The 19,928-nt window shown below is 47.7% G+C and overlaps 1 long non-coding RNA gene across 1 annotated transcript; it reads left to right on the top strand.

Annotated features, from left to right (window-relative positions):
* The first annotated feature begins 761 nt into the window (after window positions 1–761).
* LOC132413181 (uncharacterized) lies at window positions 762–19,435 on the top strand. Its single transcript, XR_009516630.1, has 3 exons — window positions 762–927; window positions 5,901–6,032; window positions 18,270–19,435. It is a non-coding gene; the product is annotated as an uncharacterized lncRNA (long non-coding RNA).
* The last annotated feature ends 493 nt before the right edge of the window (window positions 19,436–19,928 follow it).

Here is a 19,928-nt window from a genome sequence, read left to right as displayed (position 1 = left end):
CCTTAAATCATTTTCGGATCATGATGGGGGGATGGATAGTTAATTAGACAGTTATGAGTTTGGACTGAAAGAACTACCACAAAACAACCTGTCAGTTTCTGGAAACTAATGACAGAAAATGCATTGACCTTTTGCAGTTGGAAAAAATAGTTTGTGGCCTCCTATTCAAAATGCAATTTTGGTTTTTGGCATGGCTGCAATTGTTAGTTTACCTCATTTATATGTCTCTCCTTGTTCCAAAAAGGATTTGAGTTCAGCTGAATAAGCAGGTATTAGTCTAAACTTTGGAAATCAAATGTCCTAGTTCTGTTCTAGCATTTTGGTGAATCATTTGAGTGAAGCCTGAAAAATCAACATTAACAAGTACTATAATCATAGAATTTTAGAGATAGGGGGCCATTAGAAATCACCTGGAGACGGTAGAGGACCAAGAAGAACTCAATGACTGTGGTCCCTCAAGTAAGAAAGGGGCAGAAATGTTAGGTGAATCCACTCTATTACTCTTACCTCAACTACACTGCCCCTTACTCGCATGGTCTCCATCCCTCCAACCCCCACATGCTATTCTAAATGTTATTTTAAAATGTGAGTATCTGGCGTTAGATACATAAAGATAAACCTTGCATTGTGTTCTGTGTATTTTAATAATTAACCAGAACACTGACCTGTTTAGTAAGCTGTTGCTGTCATAAGCCAAGGATGTATTTTCCTGTCACCCAAGTCTCCTTTTTTTTTATGAACAGGAGAATCACCATAAACTATCATCTTCTCTTGATAAACATTTTAAGTGAGAAATCTTTTCAGTTCTCAAAAAAAAAAAAAAAAAAAACCTGCAGCAAATAATGGACTTCTCTATAAAGTACCTTACACCGTGGAAATGCTGTGAGGAAGCTAAGTAGAAAGTTCCAGAGTACCACTGTGTCCCTGGTAAGTCACAGTACTTCTTTTGTTGTTGTTTTTTTGTTTTGGCCACACCACATCGCTTGCGAGATCCTAGTTCCCAGACCAGGGATTGAACCTGGGCCTTTGGCAGTGAAAGCGCAGCGTCTCAACCTCTGGACCACCAGGGAATTCCCCACAGTACTTCTTAGTAGAACAACTATTTCTTCAATACTACTGTCTGCTACATGCTTTTCATTCAAGTTAGGAGATTGATGGTTACAGGACCATTTGTAAACTCAAGCCCTCGAGTTATAACATGCCCTGCCTGATGGTGTTTAACAAGGCCATTCACTGCCTGGTTCCCTAGTGTGTCAGGGATGTCTTGTGGGTGTTAATTGAGCTGTTCAGTAAGTTGTTCCTGTGTGTCCTTTCCCACATCTTTGGAAGCATCTCTAAAGAAAGAAATGTGTGAAGATAGGAAAATAACCCACACCAGGATAATGCTATCACTGTATCTGCTTAGGAATCACTCATTTTAGGGGTATTCACTAGACTCTTCTCCCCCCTTTCTTTTCCCAAAGGTTTTGTTTTGTTTTACTTCCGGGTTACTTTTTTCATGTCCAGTTAGTCTGAGGATCAACTTAATAATAAGCTCTGACCAAGGATAATTCCAACTTGAAATGTGCAATAGTAAATCTATTCCTGAGATTTAAAAAAATAATAATAAATGGATAATTTTTTTATTTGCTGGAATCATTACAAATTAATGTATACATATATTATTTTATGAATAATATATTTCAGCAAATTTTAGTTGTTTTCTTTTTCTCTTTTTTTACAGTACCCCTTGATGGGCTTTTAAAATTATATGGTATGCAGTGTTAGCACTACAGAATGCTTACGTTTTGTGTGTGTCCATAAGCCAAATTCCTTTTTTTGGAGGTTCAAGGATAATTGCTAGCCTAATTCTCTTGCATCTTCATGCTATAAATTGCAAGTATTTAGAAGTGCGGCATTGCAGAGATAGTTGTTTCTTCCTGTAATTGGGCTATGAGAAGGTTATTCTTTGTGACAATAAAAATTAATATTCCCTTTCTTTGGGGATTAATTTCTAATTTTGAAGACTCTGGGTCGGAGTTGGCCGGACTGTTGCACTGAAATTTCAGCCCCTAAGAAACAAAAATAGGTTTTGAAATAGTTTCTAGGTTACTGGCACAGAAAGCTGGCTAAAAGCTGTAACTTACTTCGGGTAAGTCCTAGTTAGTACAATTCCATCAGCACAGGCTGTGCTTTCAGACTCTGACTCAAATTTAGGAGAAAATAAAATGTAAGGTTCCTTAAATTCTTACTCTGTAAGTTTAGGCTTGGGTGATTCTCCTTTATTTTAGTAGAGCCCCTGATTTGGGGAGGGGAGACATTTAATCAGTTCTGTATTTCACCTTACTGAACTATCCACATTCATTTGTTATTTTAGTTTAAGTTATAGTTTGGATCAGATGGTGCAGGCTGTAGTTGTACTGGAAAACATAACTGCTTTAATAATTGCTTTATTAATTACAACCCTCATCCATTATTTTTCATACCAGTGGCCTTATAGAACCTTCCATGCATCATCTCATTAGCTCTGTGAGCTCCCTCCTCAGTAAAGGAGCCTCTCAGCCATCAGTAGAGCCCAGAGACCTCTCCAATGATAGGGAGAAGGGAAATGCCCCGGCTCATGACCTCTGAACTGTCCCATCTCAGGTATACATTGGGAAGGGAAGTACCTTTATAAACACCTGTGACATTTAAAAATTCCAAATGCGCACCTTGTAAGACTCAAGAGGGTGATTTCCACTGAGTTCCATGAGAAAAGATCCAGGTGTTAGTGGCCACATTTGCTAAATTCTTTTTGAAGGGATTCCTCTAATAGAAGTGCTCTTGTTGCTAACTTGGAAATGAGAATTATGGAAGCTTCTATTTTCTTTCTAACTGAGCTTGTTTTCTGTTTAGGAAGCATGAAACTTTTCTCTCCTGGTTTTTGTATCTGTGATTATGTTGGTGCTGTCATGACATCATCTTGCCTAACTACAAAAATGTTTTCTTGGCTGAGCTTAGAAACCCACTATACTTCTACGATCTTCAAAATATATGTGCTGGTCCATGGTAGGGGAACACACTAGGTCCTCAGTCAGCAAACCTTCAGTCATTCTGGAATTCCCATTCTGGAAAGTGGCAGCCCCGGCCTCCAACACAGAGAAGCAATGCCCCTTCTTATTTCTCCTTTGACAAACCCTGTACCTTTCCAAGGCCTGCCCTGCCCTAGTCTCGAGCTGTAGTTAGAGGAAAGAGAGATTGAGACTTGGAAGGCAAGCAATTATCTTGTTCTCTGGTCCTGACTCAGATAATGCTATGAGTAGAAGGGGCCCGGAGCTTCCACTCCCCTAAATTACAATTCTCTTTCTACAAACTAAACGTCTGCCCCTGCTTAGAATACAACTTCTATTAAATCAAGAGGCTTATTCTTTTTTTTTTAATAGTGTTTTATTTGTTTTTACTTGTTGACAGTTTGCTTCATTTATTTATTTATGGCTGTGTTGGGTCTTCGTTTCTATGCGAAGGCTTTCTCTACTTGTGGCAAGCGGGGGCCACTCTTCATCGCGGTACGCGGGCCTCTCACTATCGTGGCCTCTCTTGTTGCGGAGCACAGGCTCCAGACGTGCAGGCTCAATAACTGTGGCTCACGGGCCCAGTTGCTCCGCGGCATGTGGGATCTTCCCAGACCAGGGCTCGAACCCGTGTCCCCTGCATTGGCAGGCAGATTCTCAACCACTGCGCCACCAGGGAAGCCCGAGGCTTATTCTTATTAGAAAGAAATTATTCCAATTCCAAAGTTACGTGGCTGTACCCTTTTTCTCCTGCTGGTTGAAATTCTTTATTGTCTTTAATGGAGTCCTAATGACCCAGACAGTGGTCCAGTTTTGGTTCCCTGGCTTACAGCTGCTCAAGTAACGTTCTCAGCTGTGGAATAAATGTGGACTGTCAACTTATTTTAAATGTCATCCTTTTAAAATATGTATGGATATAGGATATTTCTTGATCATTTAATTCAGATAAAATAAGTTGTAACAGAGAGTCGATCGACATGGTGCTTCCAAGTGGCAACAATGGATATGAAAGGAGATGAGGTGCCCCACCTTCAGCACCCAAGGGAGACACACACACACACACACACACACACACACACACACACACACACACACACACACACACACACACACACACACACACGTCTCCCTGCCCTACCATTTATCAGATTCATATGAAAACAAAATAAACAAGGCACACCTTTGCACAGTCAGCTTCTTTTTGTGACCAGTAGGCAAAATGGTGTGATGGTGAAACACCTGGGCCTTGGAGTCAGGCAGACCTGGTTTGGATCCCAAGCCCACCGTTAGAACTGGGTGGCCTTGGGCGGGTTACGCACCCCCTCTCCCCAGCCTCAGGGTCATCGACTGTTAGCTGACGATAGTAACAGTAACTGGAGGCTGAAGGACACAACGCACGTCAGAGGCTCAGAGTGGGGCCTGGTGAGCAGTGCCTCTCAATTGTAAGCATAATTATGCGACTGCTTCCCCTTTAGGCCAACTGCTACCTAGAACTACCTCCACTTTAAAAAGCTTTTATTTGCAGAAGGAGAGGACAGCTTCTGTTCTCTTGTGATTGGTCAGGCCCTCAGGTGCTGGCCGATTGGGTTCGCAGATGACCGGATGGCTTCCCCTCTTCTTTGAGCTTTCATTAAATAATACCTTCCTTATTAGCTCAAGAGGATGTGCATCACAGTCGCTGCCAATCCCCCCAGAACCCTCCTGTAGGTTTCTGTAAGGAAGCCGAGGGTCTTGTAGCTGAGAAGCTGCACAACACTTCCCTCTGAGTGTTGAGAGATCTGAGGGCAAGAACAAAATAGGCCTTGTGCTTTCCAGGTCCACACACTTATTCTCTTGTTTGGTCCAAGAGCATCTCTGTAAGGTAGCAGAACTGGGTTTTTTTTTTCCCTCCCCACCTTTACAGAGGGGGAAACTGAGGCTTAGAAGTTCTGCAAGGCAAAACGGAAGCTGAATCTAGGCCACCTAACCCTCCAGGTCAGCTCTCTCTGCACCTGGCTGCCGTCACCAGAGCATTGGAGGCTGAGAGAGGAGGGACACAGGGGCTAGTATCCCTGGCAGGTGGGGCTGTCCCCGGCACAACTTACGGAGCAGCATCTCTGCAGTTAGAGAGACCTCCCCACCGGGCTCTCCCTGTCCAGGCCCGCCCGGCAGGCTGCTCAGCACACCTGCCATCCTCCTCCCTCCCAGTTCCTCAAGGCGAGCTCAGGGGACCATCCCCTCCTCTGCCAGGGCAGGATGTGAAGACCTCCACCAGACAAATCACATCCATTTGATATTGAATAAAAGGCTGCTACGGTGTCTGAAGTGACAGCTCCCTGGTGGGTGATGTCATGCTGTTTTGTTTGTCTCCATGAACTGTGGGGATCCGATTTCAGTTGTGAAGAAAATAGTCTGGGAAAAAAAGTTACTTCATTTGGAAAATTCCAAGAAGCCATAAATATAGTTTGCAGCTGATGAAAGTGTAGTCACAGGTGGACAATGGCTTTGGGATAGAAGAAGAGCTCCCAAGAGGCTGGGTCCTTCACCCCGCCACTGCCATCAGCAGCCCTGCTTCCCTGGTGCTTCTGGCAAAATCCCCAGCAATCCCCTCTCTGCTGAGCAGACCCCATAACCCAGCGGCGAGCTGCCTGGGGACGTGCTTTCCCTGGTCTCCATCCTAAATTGCCTCCTGCCCAGTCCATCCCTGGAGTATCTGGCACAATGGGGCCTGCTTCCCTCTCGTAAATGGTTGACCTGCATTTCTGAGTTGCTGTTAAAGCAAATGAAAAATAATATCTTATTTTGTTGTTTTCCTTTCTTATACACTTTCTGGCCTTGCAATCTCTTGCGAATCCTTTTTGCTTTTCATATTCTTCTTTTTTTCCCCTACAGTTGGCACAGTGAGTGAGAGAGAGAAAACAGAGGATGAAATTCTATTTTGCTTTTCATGAGAAACTAAAGAGTGTAATTTCCAGTCCAGATCCCCAGCCCTGAGTCAGGAAGGAATAACCACTTAATAGCCAGGTAAGACCAGAGGCAGATTGCTTACATCCAGGGGCAAGTTTTCAAGAAATGCATCTCTCTCTCTCTCTTCAATTATATAAAAACAATATGGCAAGATTACAGAATTATGGAAGACAGAAGAGTCTCCCCAACTCAACCCCTCCTTCCATCCTTGTGTCTACCTGGCGCCAGGTCCCTAGGTCACTGAGCCACTCATACTGTCTTCCCTGTCACCCCAGCCTCCAGTTTTGGGGCATTCTCCGCCTGGGACCTGGCCTCCACAATATTCCCAGGCTCTGGGAGCTAGTCTTTCCTGACCCTTGCTCACAGCCTCACATCTCCATCCCTGAATCAGTTAGCAGCACCCGGCCCCTTGTGCTCGTGCTGATTACAGGAGCCCTTCCCTTTGGCCTAAGGTCCCAGCAGCACAGGTCTGCCAGCCTGGGTGCCCACAGTGGCGGCCTACCACTGCCATCCTGTAGGTGTGAGCTGGGGGCCACCCCAGCTTTGACACTGCCCCAGGCACAGCAGGCGCCTGCCAGGCCACAGGGTCAGGGCAGGGGCTCTGGGACAGGGCATGGAGCCAGCCCTCCTCTACCTCCCAATCCCCTCCTGTTCCACCCGGTTCCTGGACACGTGGGACTTCAGTAAACATCTGAGGAACCACGGGGGAGACCATGTGTCTCTGGGAGGGCTTACAGCCCCTCAGGCAAAGCATAGCCAGATGATAGAAAAATAAAAACAAAGCCAAGCTTCTTTAAAAGTCCCCATTAACCCAATTAGTCAAATCCTGAAGGGGCCTTTGTCTTAATGGAATTCTACTATATCTCAATATGACTTGAAATAAAGGAGCCGTCAGTTTGCATTTAGGAAGTGTGGATTTTCAAGCTCATGGGATTTGACCTCTAGACACGAGCAGTTTTTCCTCATAGATCAGGCTGTCCCGTAGAAATACAATGCAAGCCACTGAAGGAATTTAAAATCTTCTAGTAGCCACATTTCTAAAAGTTAATAAGAAATGGGTGAGCTTAATTTTTAAAGTATATTTAACCCAATACATCTAAAATAGTAAGATGGAATCAATATTAAAAAGCATGAATGAGTTATGTTACATTCTTTTTTGTACCAAGTCTTTGAAATTTTACCCTTCCAGCACGCCTCGGTCTGGACCGGCCACGTTTCACGTGCTCAGTACCCACATGGGGCTAGTGGCTCCTATTACTTGAACAGTGCAGTTATAGACAAATGTCACCCATCCGGGGAAGGTTCCCTTGAGATATGACCCGAGGAAGTGAGAACACAGCTGCAGCCCAGCAAACCAGAGGCCCTACTCTGAGACCTTAGGACACAACCAAAATCAGCAGGAGTCCAAAGCCTCCCCCAGTTTTCGCAGTCCTGACATGGGGTGGGATCCCCCCAGATTCATCTTTTCTCTGTAGTCTCTTGTTCCAGCCTCGTCAAATATGGGTTGATAGGCCAGGAGTGGGATGTTTTCTCCTTCTGGAGAAACTTCATTAATTTACTCAACAAGTCCTTACTGGGCAGCTTCTATGTGCCAGGCACTGTTCTAGGACTTGGGATACAGCAGTGAACAAAACAGATTCCTGCCCTTGAGTAGACAGACAATAAAAAGTAAACAAAATAAGCAGATCGAAGGGTCTATTAGAAAGTCATAAGTGCTATGGAAACAAAGGAAAAAATAGAGCAAGGTAAGGAAATAAGTGCCGGGATGGGGCAGGTTGAAGTATTCAATTTCACGGTCAGAGTAGGTCTCCTTGAGAAGGTGAGTTTTGAGCAAGTCTGTATGCAGAGATTTGAAGGAGGCAAGGAAGTTGGCCACTAGAGCATCCAGGCAGAACAACTAGAGCAAAGACCCTCAGGTGGGCAGGAATATACCTGACACTATTGTTCGGGAAACAGCAAAAAGACCAGTGTGTCTGGGGAGGAATGGCAAGAGGGAGAGTATGAGGAGATGAAATCACAGGGACAAGGTGGTGAGGGGCTAGATCACGTAGGGCCTTGCAGATCATTGCAAGGACATTGGCTTTTCTGAGAAAATCATTATAGAGTTTTGAATAGCATTGCTCTGACTTAAATTTCAACAGGGCCACTCTGGTTGCTGTGTTGGGAATAGAGTGGAGGAGGGCAAGAGCAGAGGCAGGAGGGCTAGTTAGGAGTCTGTTTCAACAATCCAGGTGAAAGATGATGGTGCTTGGACCAGGGTAGTAGCAATGAAGATAATGAAGAATAATGTTTTCAAGGTAGAGCCGATGGGAGAAAGAATAGTCAAGGATGACTCCTGGGTTGTGGTTTTTTTTTTTTTTTTTTTTTTTTGGTTGCACTGGGTCTTAGTTGCAGCAGGCAGACTCCTTAGTTGCTGCTCACCGGCTCCTTAGTTGTGGCACGCGGGCTCCTTAGTTGTGGCATGAGAACTCTTAGTTGTGGCATGCATGTGGGATCTAGTTCCCTGACCAGGGATCAAACGTAGGCCCCCTGCATTGCGAGCATGGAGTTTTATCCACTGTACCACCAGGGAAGTCCCGACTCCTGGGACTTTTTTTTTTTTTTTTTTTTGCGGTACGCGGGCCTCTCACTGTTGTGGCCTCTCCTGTTGCGGAGCATAGGCTCCGGACGTGCAGGCTCAGCGGCCATGGCTCATGGGCCCAGCCGCTCCGCGGCATGTGGGATCTTCCCGGACCGGGGCACGAACCCGTGTCCCCTGCATCAGCAGGCGGACTCTCAGCCACTGCGCCACCAGGGAAGCCCTCCTGGGACTTCTGACTTGAGCAGATGGTAAGATGTCAGGGCCATCGACAGAGATAAGAAAGGCTGAACATGGGCAGGTTTGTGGGAGAAGACCAGAAGTTCAATTTTGAACGTGTTGAATTTGACATGTCTGTTCAACATCCAAACACAAATATCAAGTAGGCAGTTGGAATTATGAGTCAAGAATTGGGGAAAGAGATCAGGGCTGGAGATACAGATTTGAGAGTTTCCAGCATATGGGTGGAATTTAAAGCCTTGACTCAATGAAGTCATCTGAGAAGTGAGTACAAAAAAGAGTATTCCGAGGCACTCCAACATTAAGATGTTGGGAAGGTAAGGAGAACCAGCAAAGGGGATTGAGGAGTAGTGAGTTAGGAGGAAAACCAAGAGACTATTGTGTCCTGGAAGCCAAAGGAAGAAAGTGCTTCAAGGAAGAAGGTGAGAACTGTATAGAATGCTCCTGACAGGTCAAGTAAGATGTGACTGAGAAATGGGATTTGGCCATTGGATTTAGCAACATGGAGATCACTGCATTCTTGATGAGAGCAGTTTCCAAGGCACGACGGGAACAAAAGCCTGACTGCTGTAGACTTAAGATAGAATATGTGGGACAGAGTTGGAGACAGTGAGTACAGACAGCTCCCTCAGGAGTCTTGCAGAAGGGTAGCTGGCAGGGTAAGTGAGGTCAAGACAAAGCTGCTTTTAAAAATCAACTTTAGGCAAATTCCCTGGCGGTCCAGTGGTTAGGACTCGGTGCCTTCACTGCTGGGGCCCAGGTTCAGTGTCTGGTCGGGGAACTAAGATCTGCGAGCCATGCAGCATGGCCAAAAAATAAATATTGAGGCATAATTTACATGTAACACATTTGAAGTATACAGTTCAATGAGTTTTGACAAATATATACACCCATGTGACCACCGCAACAAACAAAGTATATAACACTTCGATCATCCCCCCCAAAATTCCCTCGTGCCCCTTCATGGTCCTTGTCACCGTAACTACCCCCGTCCCCAGCACCACTGATCTGCTTTTTGTCACTGAGATTAGTTCTGCCTTTTCTAGAATTTCATATGTTAAATCATACGTGAGGTACTCCTGTGTCTACCTTCATATGCTCAACATATTTTTGAGACATAGCTCCATCTTTTATATTGTTAAGTGGTATTCCATTGTATGGATATATGACACTTGATTACCATTCACTCGTTGGACATCTGAATTGTTTCCAGTTTTTGGCTATTATGATTGTTTTGGCTATGAACATGTGTATACAAGTCTTAGTTTAGACATAAATTTCACTTTTCTTGGATAGATATCTAGGAGTAGAATTTCTGGGTCATATCATAATGTATGTTTAATTTTATTAAAAAATTACCAAAATGTTTTCCAAAATGACTACATAATTTTACAGTTTAACCAGCGATGTATGAGTTCTAGTTGCTCTACAGAGTTACCAAACACTTGATACTGTCAGTCTTTAAATTGTAGACGAAGTTTGGTTTGTTTGTTCACAGAGAGTTCTGGTATACTGTTGGCCCAGCTTCCCCTAATGTTACCATCTTACAAAGCCGTGGTATATTTGTCAAAACTAAGAAATTAACACTGGTATGACGCTAATAGCCCAACTACAAACTCTAATCAGATTTCACCAATTTTATCACCCATGTCCTTTTCTCTTCGACACCACATTGCATTTAGTCAGCATGTCTCAGTCTTCTCCCATCTGTGATCATTTCTCTGTCTTCTCTTATTTTTCATGACCCTGACAGTTTTAAAGAGTACCGGTCAGGTATTTTATAGAGGGTCCCTCATTTTGAGTTTGTCTAAGGTTTTCTTATGATTCAACTGGGGTTGTGGGTTTTTGGGAAGAACGCCCCAGGGTGAAGTGCGCTTTTCATTAGATCATACCGGGGGGTACATGGTAACCACGTGGTGATATTACCTTCATCACTTGGTGAAGATGGTGTCCACCAAGGTTTCTTTCCTATAAAGTTACTGTTTTCCCCTTTCCATATTCTACTCTTTGGAAGCCAGTCACTAAATGCAGCCCGCCCTCAAGGAGAGGGGATTTAAGCTCCACCTCCTGGAGGGGGCAGTAGCTACAGGTATTATTTGGAATTCTTCTGTAGAAGAGACTTTCCTTTTTTTAATTTATTTATTATCAGTTACCAATATTTAATAATTTGTTGAATCATTTATTTAAAGAGAAAGCTTTCTTTATAGAAGAGGGGGAAAATAACAGCCTATCTGTATGCTGCTAGAAATGATCCTGTAGCGAGCAAAATATTGTAAGAGTATCTTTGGCTTCTTCAGTAAGCATTGAAAAATTTTTTCACTCTTAGAGTCTCTGCCATTGCTCATAATAATTTCACTTTTACCCATAGTTAATTTCCTTAGGCTCTATTGGAGGTCAGGGGACCTGAAATCAGGGCAGTTTGCCCAGATGACCCCACGCTTGCTGAGAACTCCACGGAACCAGGCGTCAGGTCTGGTCATCCAGCAGAAGCCCTTGGTGCCTGTGGGAGCGGGTGGCCCCTCTCCCAGGCTCCTCAGCCGACAGGAGCGCAGTGCAGCAGGGAATTCCAGGGCTGGGGAAGAGCCCGTGTTTTCCTTTGGGTAGGAAAGAGCGGGACACCTGCCATGGGGAGCTGTAGCAGCTGGAGCCCTCTGGAGGGGACTGTGAGGGAGAATTCTAGGAGAAGGAAACAGCAGATGGAGCCCGTTGGCTCAAACTCAGAATCCAGAACAGTGGGCCCTGTGTGTCTTCTTTTCCCTCATTGGAAGGATGGAGCTCTGGTAACAATGGCCAGGGCTCCGAGCTCTGGCTGGGGGCTCAGGGAAAAGGGAAATCTGAGCACCCCAGGGCAGGGGATGAGAGGGGCATGAGCTTGGAGGCTGAGGTTAGAAACTCAGTGAGGGAAGAGACAGCCCAGGAGAGAGAGGCCCGGGACAGGCCCTTGGTCACTGCCAGCCAGCTTACCAGCCCCGCCTCTGCAATCCCTGCCCTCAGAGAGCTCTCCTCTGGTTCCAACTGGGGAGCTCCAGGCCCACACGCCTGGCACCGCAGGGTGCAGGGGTGGTGGAGAGAGTGCTGGGGACAAAGGTGACATATTCTGGGCGGCAGAAATGACCTCCAGGCATGTGTTTTGCAGTATGGTGTCTGCATAGACGCATGTATCTGTAGATGAATCAATCCACACCCTGCCATGACACCAGCACTGTCACCATTGAAAGAAAGGTGGTACATTCCCTCTCATTCAGAGAATACCTCTCTTTTCAACCAGTGGCCCACGGGTTTCTCATCAAGATAGTAATTCATTGTGCAGGGAAGGGAACTTACCATGTGGAAATTCCCACTTCCTCCCGAGAACAGTGAATGCAGTGTGAACCTCGGTAAGAATCCACCCCACTGCCCCCATGCCTCCAAGGGCAGCTTTGCTTTTTGGAAGACTGCAGCCACTCTAGGTCTTATCCAGAGTCTCAGCCCAAGTCTGAAAAATGCCTGGGACATACCTAGGAGCCAGTCTCCCAAGCACCAATAACCTGGCTGATTGGAGCAGGTATCTAAGGTGCTTTCTGCTCTGCATCTCCTTCTGACAGCAGCACTTCGGCTTTCCGTGGGGGGCAGCGCTCTTCAACCTTCTCTGTTCCTGTGCTTCTGTAGCAGTGCATGGCCCAGGCCCCAGGGGTGGACACAGAACCCAGGCTGGGCCAGTCAGAGGCAACTTCGGCAGGCACTGCTAGACTCGAGTTAGGGCACAGCCTGCCCGAGAGTGGAGCTGATGCTGAGGGAAGGGAGGCCGAGAGGAGGGCAGAGTCCTGAGAGCATCCTCGGAGCTCCGGCTGCAGCTGGTCTTCTCATTAGAGAACCAAGCAAGTTCCTCTCCATCTTTCCCTCCCTCCCTCCTTTCCTTCCCTCCCTCCCTTCCTTCCTCGTCCTCCTCCTTCTTCTTCTTCTCTCTCTCTCCTACTTATTTTGGCACAGTCCAGTTTGAGTTTGGTTTTTGTCTCTTGCACTAAAATTGTTCCAAAAAATACTCTAATGGCATTTCCACCTCCTGTGCCCGCAGAAGCCCCTCTCCCACCTTCGACACTGAGAAAGGCTTAGGCTCAGGTGCCATGAGGCTACTGAACCATCACCAGCCCACAGCCCCTTTTGTCCCCTACAGTGGGAAGTGAGAACATGTCTTTAAATTGAATACACTTATCTTTCCATTATACAAATAATACAAAAATTTATTTTTTTAGTTACAGAAGAGGGGGAGAATTACTCATAATCCAGCTACTGTGAGCGTTTTAGTTTATTTCCTTACAAAGGTTTCCCCAGACACACTTACATAGTTACAGCCCCAGCACACACACAGTATATGCTGCTGTTACCATTGTCATCATCATCGTCATCATACAGGTATGGTCATTAGCATTTCTCTCTTTCTGTGGTTTTTCAAAGTCTATTTTTATCCGCTTCCCTTCAGTTGTTATAAGATTGGAAAGTAAGTCAATCACAATGTAAACCCACTTGTTTAGGTGAGCGCTATTAACTCTAATTAACCATCCTTTTATTGTATCCTTTTATTGTTGAAACGTGGGTTTCATCACCTGGAGTTTTATCCTGATGCCTGGGTCGCACCCCTAGAGATTCTGATTCGGAAGGACCCAGGGTGGGTTCCAAGAATTTGTATTTCCGAGCAGCTGCCAGGTGATGCCAGTGCTGAGGTCTCAGCGTGTGAAACTCACCTGGGGCTAAAATGCATTTGCTATTCAGTTGATTCATAAGCAGATTCAAGCATGAGAAGCCGAGACATAGATGAGTCCCAACTTCCAGGCTGAGTCATTTACTAAACCACTAACTCATGCACCTGTGGTCTTTCAGAAGCCTACGATTTCTTGGGGGCGAAGTTTCCAAGGGGGGTATGACCTAGAGCTTCACACCTAAAGCCTCTGGGATCCCCCAGTTTCACAGAAGCTGAAAAGGGGAAACATTAGTGAAGGGTTTCTTTCATTGCTCTTTTCTAACCTTCGCCCAGTCGGTTAGAGGTTAAGGGGCAGGCTGTGGGAGATCGGAGCCTTCAGTTCACTTTCATATTTATTTAGTGTTGGGGACTATTCAGGGGATGCGATGATGAATAAGACATGGTTCCGGCCTGTAGGAGCTGATGACCAATGGAGAGATGAACACAAAATAAATAAATGCCATGTAACCTGAGAAAGTGAGGGTCGAGCGAGGCAGGGTTCCCTGGCAGCACAGAGGAAGGCACTCGGGCTGCCTCAGGGGGTCGGGAGGCTGAGCTGAGTAAGAGTTAGCAGTTGACCACGTGAAGGGAGGGGGAAGGGCACCGTGGCTGGTGGAACAGCAAAGCCAAAGAGGTAGGAAGCATCGTGGTGCTGTTAGGTGAGGGGTGGTGAGAAATGGGGCTGGAGGACAAGGTGGGGCGAGGCCCAGACAACCTCAGCTGGAGGGCGGTTTGGAACCTCTCGTGTTTCTGGTCCTTGAGCCCAAGAGCCCAACGTGGAGCTAGCACGGGACCGTTTGAAGATTTTCAACCAGTCCACTAAGTGGAATGACGTGTTCTCCGCTCAGAATTTCACCTCGAAGGCAACACATTTGTCAGCCGTTCCCTGAGCTCCTGCACACACCCAGCCACCACAAGGCCCCGTCAATAGCTTCTGTAGCGGGAACCACATGTCCGTCTAAGGACCAGGTATTGGATTGGCTTGCTAGTAATAGAGAACCAAATAGCGGTGGCTTAACTGAAATACAGGCATATTTTCTCTAGAAAGCAGTCCAGGGCTCACAGAGGGGCCCTGTGGTCAAACTCAAGTACTTCTGCCGTTAGAATCCACTGTCCTTGACTGCGTTGCTACTCAAAGCATGGCCTGATGCCCAACAGCGTCGGCATTGCTGGGAACGGGTTAGAAACACAGATGTGGCCTACTCTATAGCTCGCAACCACAGTCTGCCTTGTAACTAATCCCCAAGTGATTTACTTGAATAGCTGTAGTTGAACGGGTTGGCCTAATCACTTACTGCAGCCCAAGTCCCCAGATGGCTCACCCTGGGAACTTGGGCTTTGGTTAGGGGAATTTGGGGAGGGTCCAAGAGAGCAGAGGTTTGCTCTGGATTGGGTGCTGTCAGGAAACAGGGCAATTCTATGGTCAAGTATCTTAGTTTTATCTGTAAGGAGGGCAGACCAGATCAAAGCTAAAGTTACAAGTGGCAAAGAAGCAGCTGTCATTCATATTAGCCAGGAAAGGGAGATGTTCAGTATTTTGTGGTTGTTTCTGTCTGTGTTTGGATAAAATTATGAAGTGGTCCATTTGACTCACTTTATTACAGTCACAGGATGACCTTGTCTGACATTGGTGTTCTGTGAGATGGTTTATGTCTAACAAGAGACATCTAGGGACTTCCCTGGTGGTGCAGTGGCTAAGAATCTGCCTGACAATGCAGGGGACACAGGTTCAAGCCCTGGTCCGGGAAGATCCCACATGCCGCGGAGCAACTAAGTCCATACACCACAGTTACCGAGCCTACACTCTAGAACCCGGAAGCCACAGCTACTGAGCCCACGTGCCACAACTAGTGAAGCCCGCGTGCCTAGAGCCTGTGCTCCGCAACGAGAAGCCACTGCAATGAAAAGCCCACATGCTGCAACGAAGAGTAGCCCTTGCTCGCCGCAACTAGAGAAAGCCTGCGCACAGCAATGAAAGCCCAACACAGCCAAAGATAAATAAATAAAATAAATAATTTTTTTTTTAAAACATCTAGACCAGGTTCTAACAAAACTAAGGCCTAGCTGAAAGTGTCAGGCCAGTTTTCAGATGTCAGGGCCTGCTTTTTTCTTTCTCGACTTCAAAGACTGAGAGCCAGTGTTTTTGTTTGTGGCTTCCTTTTTCAAAGTTGCCTCATAGTCCAATATGGTTGCTAGAGCTCCAGCTATCACATTAGTGTTCTGGGGCAGAAACAGGGGAGGGGAGGGTGGGGAGACATTTCCCATCGCCCTTAAAGAGGTTTTTAGGAAGCCCCACCCAGCCCCTTGCATTTATACCTCATTGGCTGTCCGTAGTTTCAAGAGAATTGGGAAATATAGTATTTTAGCTGGGTGTGTGGCTGCCCCTCCCCAGTCAGGAACTTTCAGTAAGGCAAAAGGGGAAATTGGGTATAGAGTTGGCACTGGCAGTCACTCTCTCAGAAAGGGAAGCCTGGGCTCTGGAATGGGGAAATTCTAGGGCCTGGAGGGTGACGAGATTTTATCTTCTCCTCCTTATCAATATTTAACATTCCTGCTACTGGTTGGCCAGAATCTTCACATTAAAAAAGAATAAGCCTGTCTCCAGGGTCAGCAAGAAATTCTTGCAAAGTAGAATTTGCTTCTCAGGCTTTCCATACCACTCGCCGGAAGAGCGGGAGGGGTGTAAATATACAAGTTGCAACTCCCCCCGCCGCCACAGGTGGGAGAGCTGTTGGAACCGGAAAGGAGATCTCGGAGAAGAGTTGTTCTGCTCTAGCCCATCCTTAGGGAGGATGAGCAGTGGGAAGAAGACAGCTGGAAACAAGGTATCGGAGCTGAGGAGAAGGAAGCATGCCTTCTTTTTTATTTCATAAACCAGCACAAGAGTGGGCATCCCGAAGGTCAGCCGTCTACATACACAGTGGTGTCCTAGTAATGCCCGCTCACAGTGACGCACCCCACCTCCACCACACGTGTTACCACCAGCTCAGGTAGAACTCCACTCCCTTCAGAGTGTCCCCAGTCATTTTCCGGAAGCCCGGAAAGGGACTCCTCACCCGTGTCCCTTTGTAGTGCCAGTTGCCAGGTTTATTGCCTCATTTAACAGAAGTTTACTGAATGCTTTCGAGACACCGTGCTCATGATGTCATATGAATGATTCAGGTGTCAACGAGAGAGACACATCACAGACGGTAGAGGGCTGACAGCTTACTGAGGGAGACCCAGAATAATCTAAAAAATATACCCTCGTAAATTACGGAAACGCTGTGATTAAAATAATCTGACAGTGACCAACAGGAGATGGGGTGTTCCTTAAAAATACCCCAAGCGTCCGTGTGTGTTCCCGCTTTGGGGCACAACTTCTTTCTGCAGGAAGGAGTTTCCGCCTACACATGCCCGTGACTCAGTCCTCACTTCCTTCAGGTCCTTGTCCAAATGTCACCTTCTCGATGCCGCCTTCCCCGGCACCCACCCGCAGCCCCTGACTCCCTAGTTCCTGTCCCTGCGCTATATCCCCGCTCTAAAACTTCCTTCTAAGAGATGAGGGGTTTTGTCTATTTTGTCACTGCCCCCAAGGTCTGAAAACAGTACGTGACGGGCCTTCAGTGAGCGTGTCTTGGATGAATGAATGAGAGAGTGAGTGAATGCGTAGCACAGGAAGGGGCCGCCAGGGAGGATCCCCGGGGGCCACATGGGGAGTTTGTCTTTCCCTCCTTGGGAAGCTGGTGAAGCAAGGGCCAAAGTGATTTGGTTTGTGTTTATCACTGCTCCTCTAGCTCTTTTGGGCAGAATGGCTTGGAAAAAGCCAAGGTGGAAATGGGGGCGTGGGTCAAGGTGGGCAGCCATGGCAGTGGCCGAGGCAAAGAAAACGGCCCTTGGATAAGACCACTGGACGTGGCGCTGGAGGAAACCGGGTAGATCAAGGGACCGTTTGGAGGCGGGTGGGACAAGATTGTGCTGAATGGGACGGGTATGCGAGAGGAGTGGAACCTGACCCCTAGAATTATGGCCCCGGCTGCTTGAGACACGCAGATGGGAGGGAGAACAGGTGGGGGCAAGTCAGGAGTCTCCCTTGGGAGGTGTTTTCCCTCTCCTGCTCGGCAACACCCCCCCCCAACATCTGCAGCCTGCGAAGGGGCGTGGCCAGAGCCTCAGCGCAGCCGCCAGGATGGTGTCCGTGGCGGGGTGGGGGGTGGGGGGGTCCTACAGCCGTTCAGGTGTGTGTGAAAATGTTGCCTTGTCACATCCGCCAGCCGCCCCCAGCTGTGCACCCTGAGGGGATTCACGATGGAGAAAAGCAGGATACCGGCCCTAGATCGCTAAGGTGCACATCAAAGGCACGATTTCAGTGAGCCCAGACTCTTGCAGCTTCGCATACATTAGGAAAGCGCTACATTCATTAACTTGAGATGTCTGGTCTTCTCTAATTAACAGTAATCTCTTGGTGTTCTGACTACCTAGTTTTTGTTGCAAAAACTCCTGTATACCCTGGCCCCTCCCTTACCCCTTGGGAGCAGTCCCTCGGGGCTACCCAGAGAGGCTGTCTTCCAGGCTTAAGTCCTCAGTTGTGTCTGCCAAATAAAACATAATTCTCAACTTTTAGGTTGTGCTTTTGCTTTCAGGCTGGGCCTTGACCCCTGCTGAGGCAGCCATGCTAGCAGGTCGGGGCTCTGCCCATCCCCCCACCTCTCTGACCCTCACCCCTCTAAGGTCCAGGGCTTCACCCCAAACCCTGTCCCCCTCCCTCTTTCCTTTGCAGCGTCCCTGCTCCAACCCAACCTACCTGGCTCCACTGACGAGAAAGACCTGCTTTACACGCCAGTGTCCCGGGGACAGACGCCTGGCCCATCCGCTTGGGAGCTGTCCAGATAACTCTCGGCCCCCAAGGCGACCGCCAGCCAACGCTGAAGACGGTGCAGGAGTCAGAAGGAGCAGAGAGAACTTGCCAGAGCATCAGGGCCTCCCCAGAGCCAGGAACCCACAGGTGACACACACTCCAAGGGCCCATCCTCCTCCCAGGGCTCTGTCCTCCGTTCCAGGGGGACCAGAAGAGGCCTGTGATGAGCCCCCGTGCCGCAGAGCAGAGTCCAGTCTCAAGGTGTGCACGTTCTCACTTTCTCCACCTTCCTTCCTGGCCCTGCCTTCTATTCCCCAGAGACGCTCCCGTCCCATCCCCACTCCACCTCCTCCTTGTCCTTTGTGTTCTCCTCTGGGCTCTTTGGCCTCTGTATCCTTATTTCAGAGTTTGGGGCTGTGTGTTTCATCTCCTGCTTCTTAATTCCTACAGGCTGGAGGGTGTGTGTTACACTGCTACACAGTGGAGCTGGCGAGCACAGACTGCAGCCGACAGGCCTGTGTTCAAGTCCAACCTGCTGCAGTGTGGCCTTGGGCAAGGAAATTAGCTTCCCTGTGCCTGTGCCTCCCTGAGAAGTGAGGACACTAATGCCTACTTGAGAGGCTCCTGGGAGGGTTAAATGAAACCCCGTTTGCGAAGCACCCAGCCCGGTATCTGGTGTGCAGTAGGGACACAGCTGTTATTCTAGGGTGACAGTGCTCGACAGCACGCCAGGCATTCAGCAGGTGCACAGTGAGTGCTCTGTGGCCGGATGGGCTGAATCTGGGTCTTTGGTTGCCTTACGGGGGTTAGGCACTAGAGCACTTGTTTCCATTTTTCTCTGGACCTGTCTCATATCTGCAGGTATGGAGAAGTACCGGCTGACCTCTCATTTCCTCAGAGCCTGAGCCGGCAAAGACACAGCAGGTCAAGTTCACGGATAAGTGTAAAAACCGACACTGGCCCCTCTCAAGGGGTGGAGAGAATCTTTCTCCCAAAAGTTTTCACTATTCCTCCCACGCTTTTTCTCCCTAAAAGCATCCCTAAAGCAAGAGCAGGCTTTGAGGCAAACTTCTGCCTCAAAGACAGATTTTAGAGACATTCTTTGAAGATCTTTCTGATCCCATGTGACCTGTTGCAGTGACTGAGGCCCTAATAAAGAGCAATGGGAGGGCTTCCCTGGTGGCACAGTGGTTGAGAGTCCGCCTGCCGATGCAGGGGACGCGGGTTTGTGCCCCGGTCCGGGAAGATCCCACATGCTGCGGAGCGGCTGGGCCCGTGAGCCATGGCCGCTGAGCCTGTGCTCCGCAATGGGAGAGGCCACAACAGTGAGAGGGCTGTGTACCGCAAAAAAAAAAAAAAAAGAGCAATGGGCATCCCCATAGCAGGTGGTCATCGTGACACCTCCCTGATCGACCCTGACCTGGGCACCAGGTCCCGGACCAGCCCCAGGCATATTTTATATCCATATGCGTCCTGTCATCCCCATGATAACCCCATTCTACAGGTGCGGAAACTGAGGCTTCGCAAGGTCACACAGCTGGTAAATAGCAGAACCAAGCAGTGCAGTCTGTTTGACCTGCC

This window comes from Delphinus delphis, chromosome 17, assembly GCF_949987515.2.
Source record: "Delphinus delphis chromosome 17, mDelDel1.2, whole genome shotgun sequence".
NCBI lineage: Eukaryota > Metazoa > Chordata > Mammalia > Artiodactyla > Delphinidae > Delphinus > Delphinus delphis.
The sequence above is the reverse complement of the archived record's forward strand: the minus strand, read 5'-3'. Positions and strand labels throughout refer to the sequence as shown.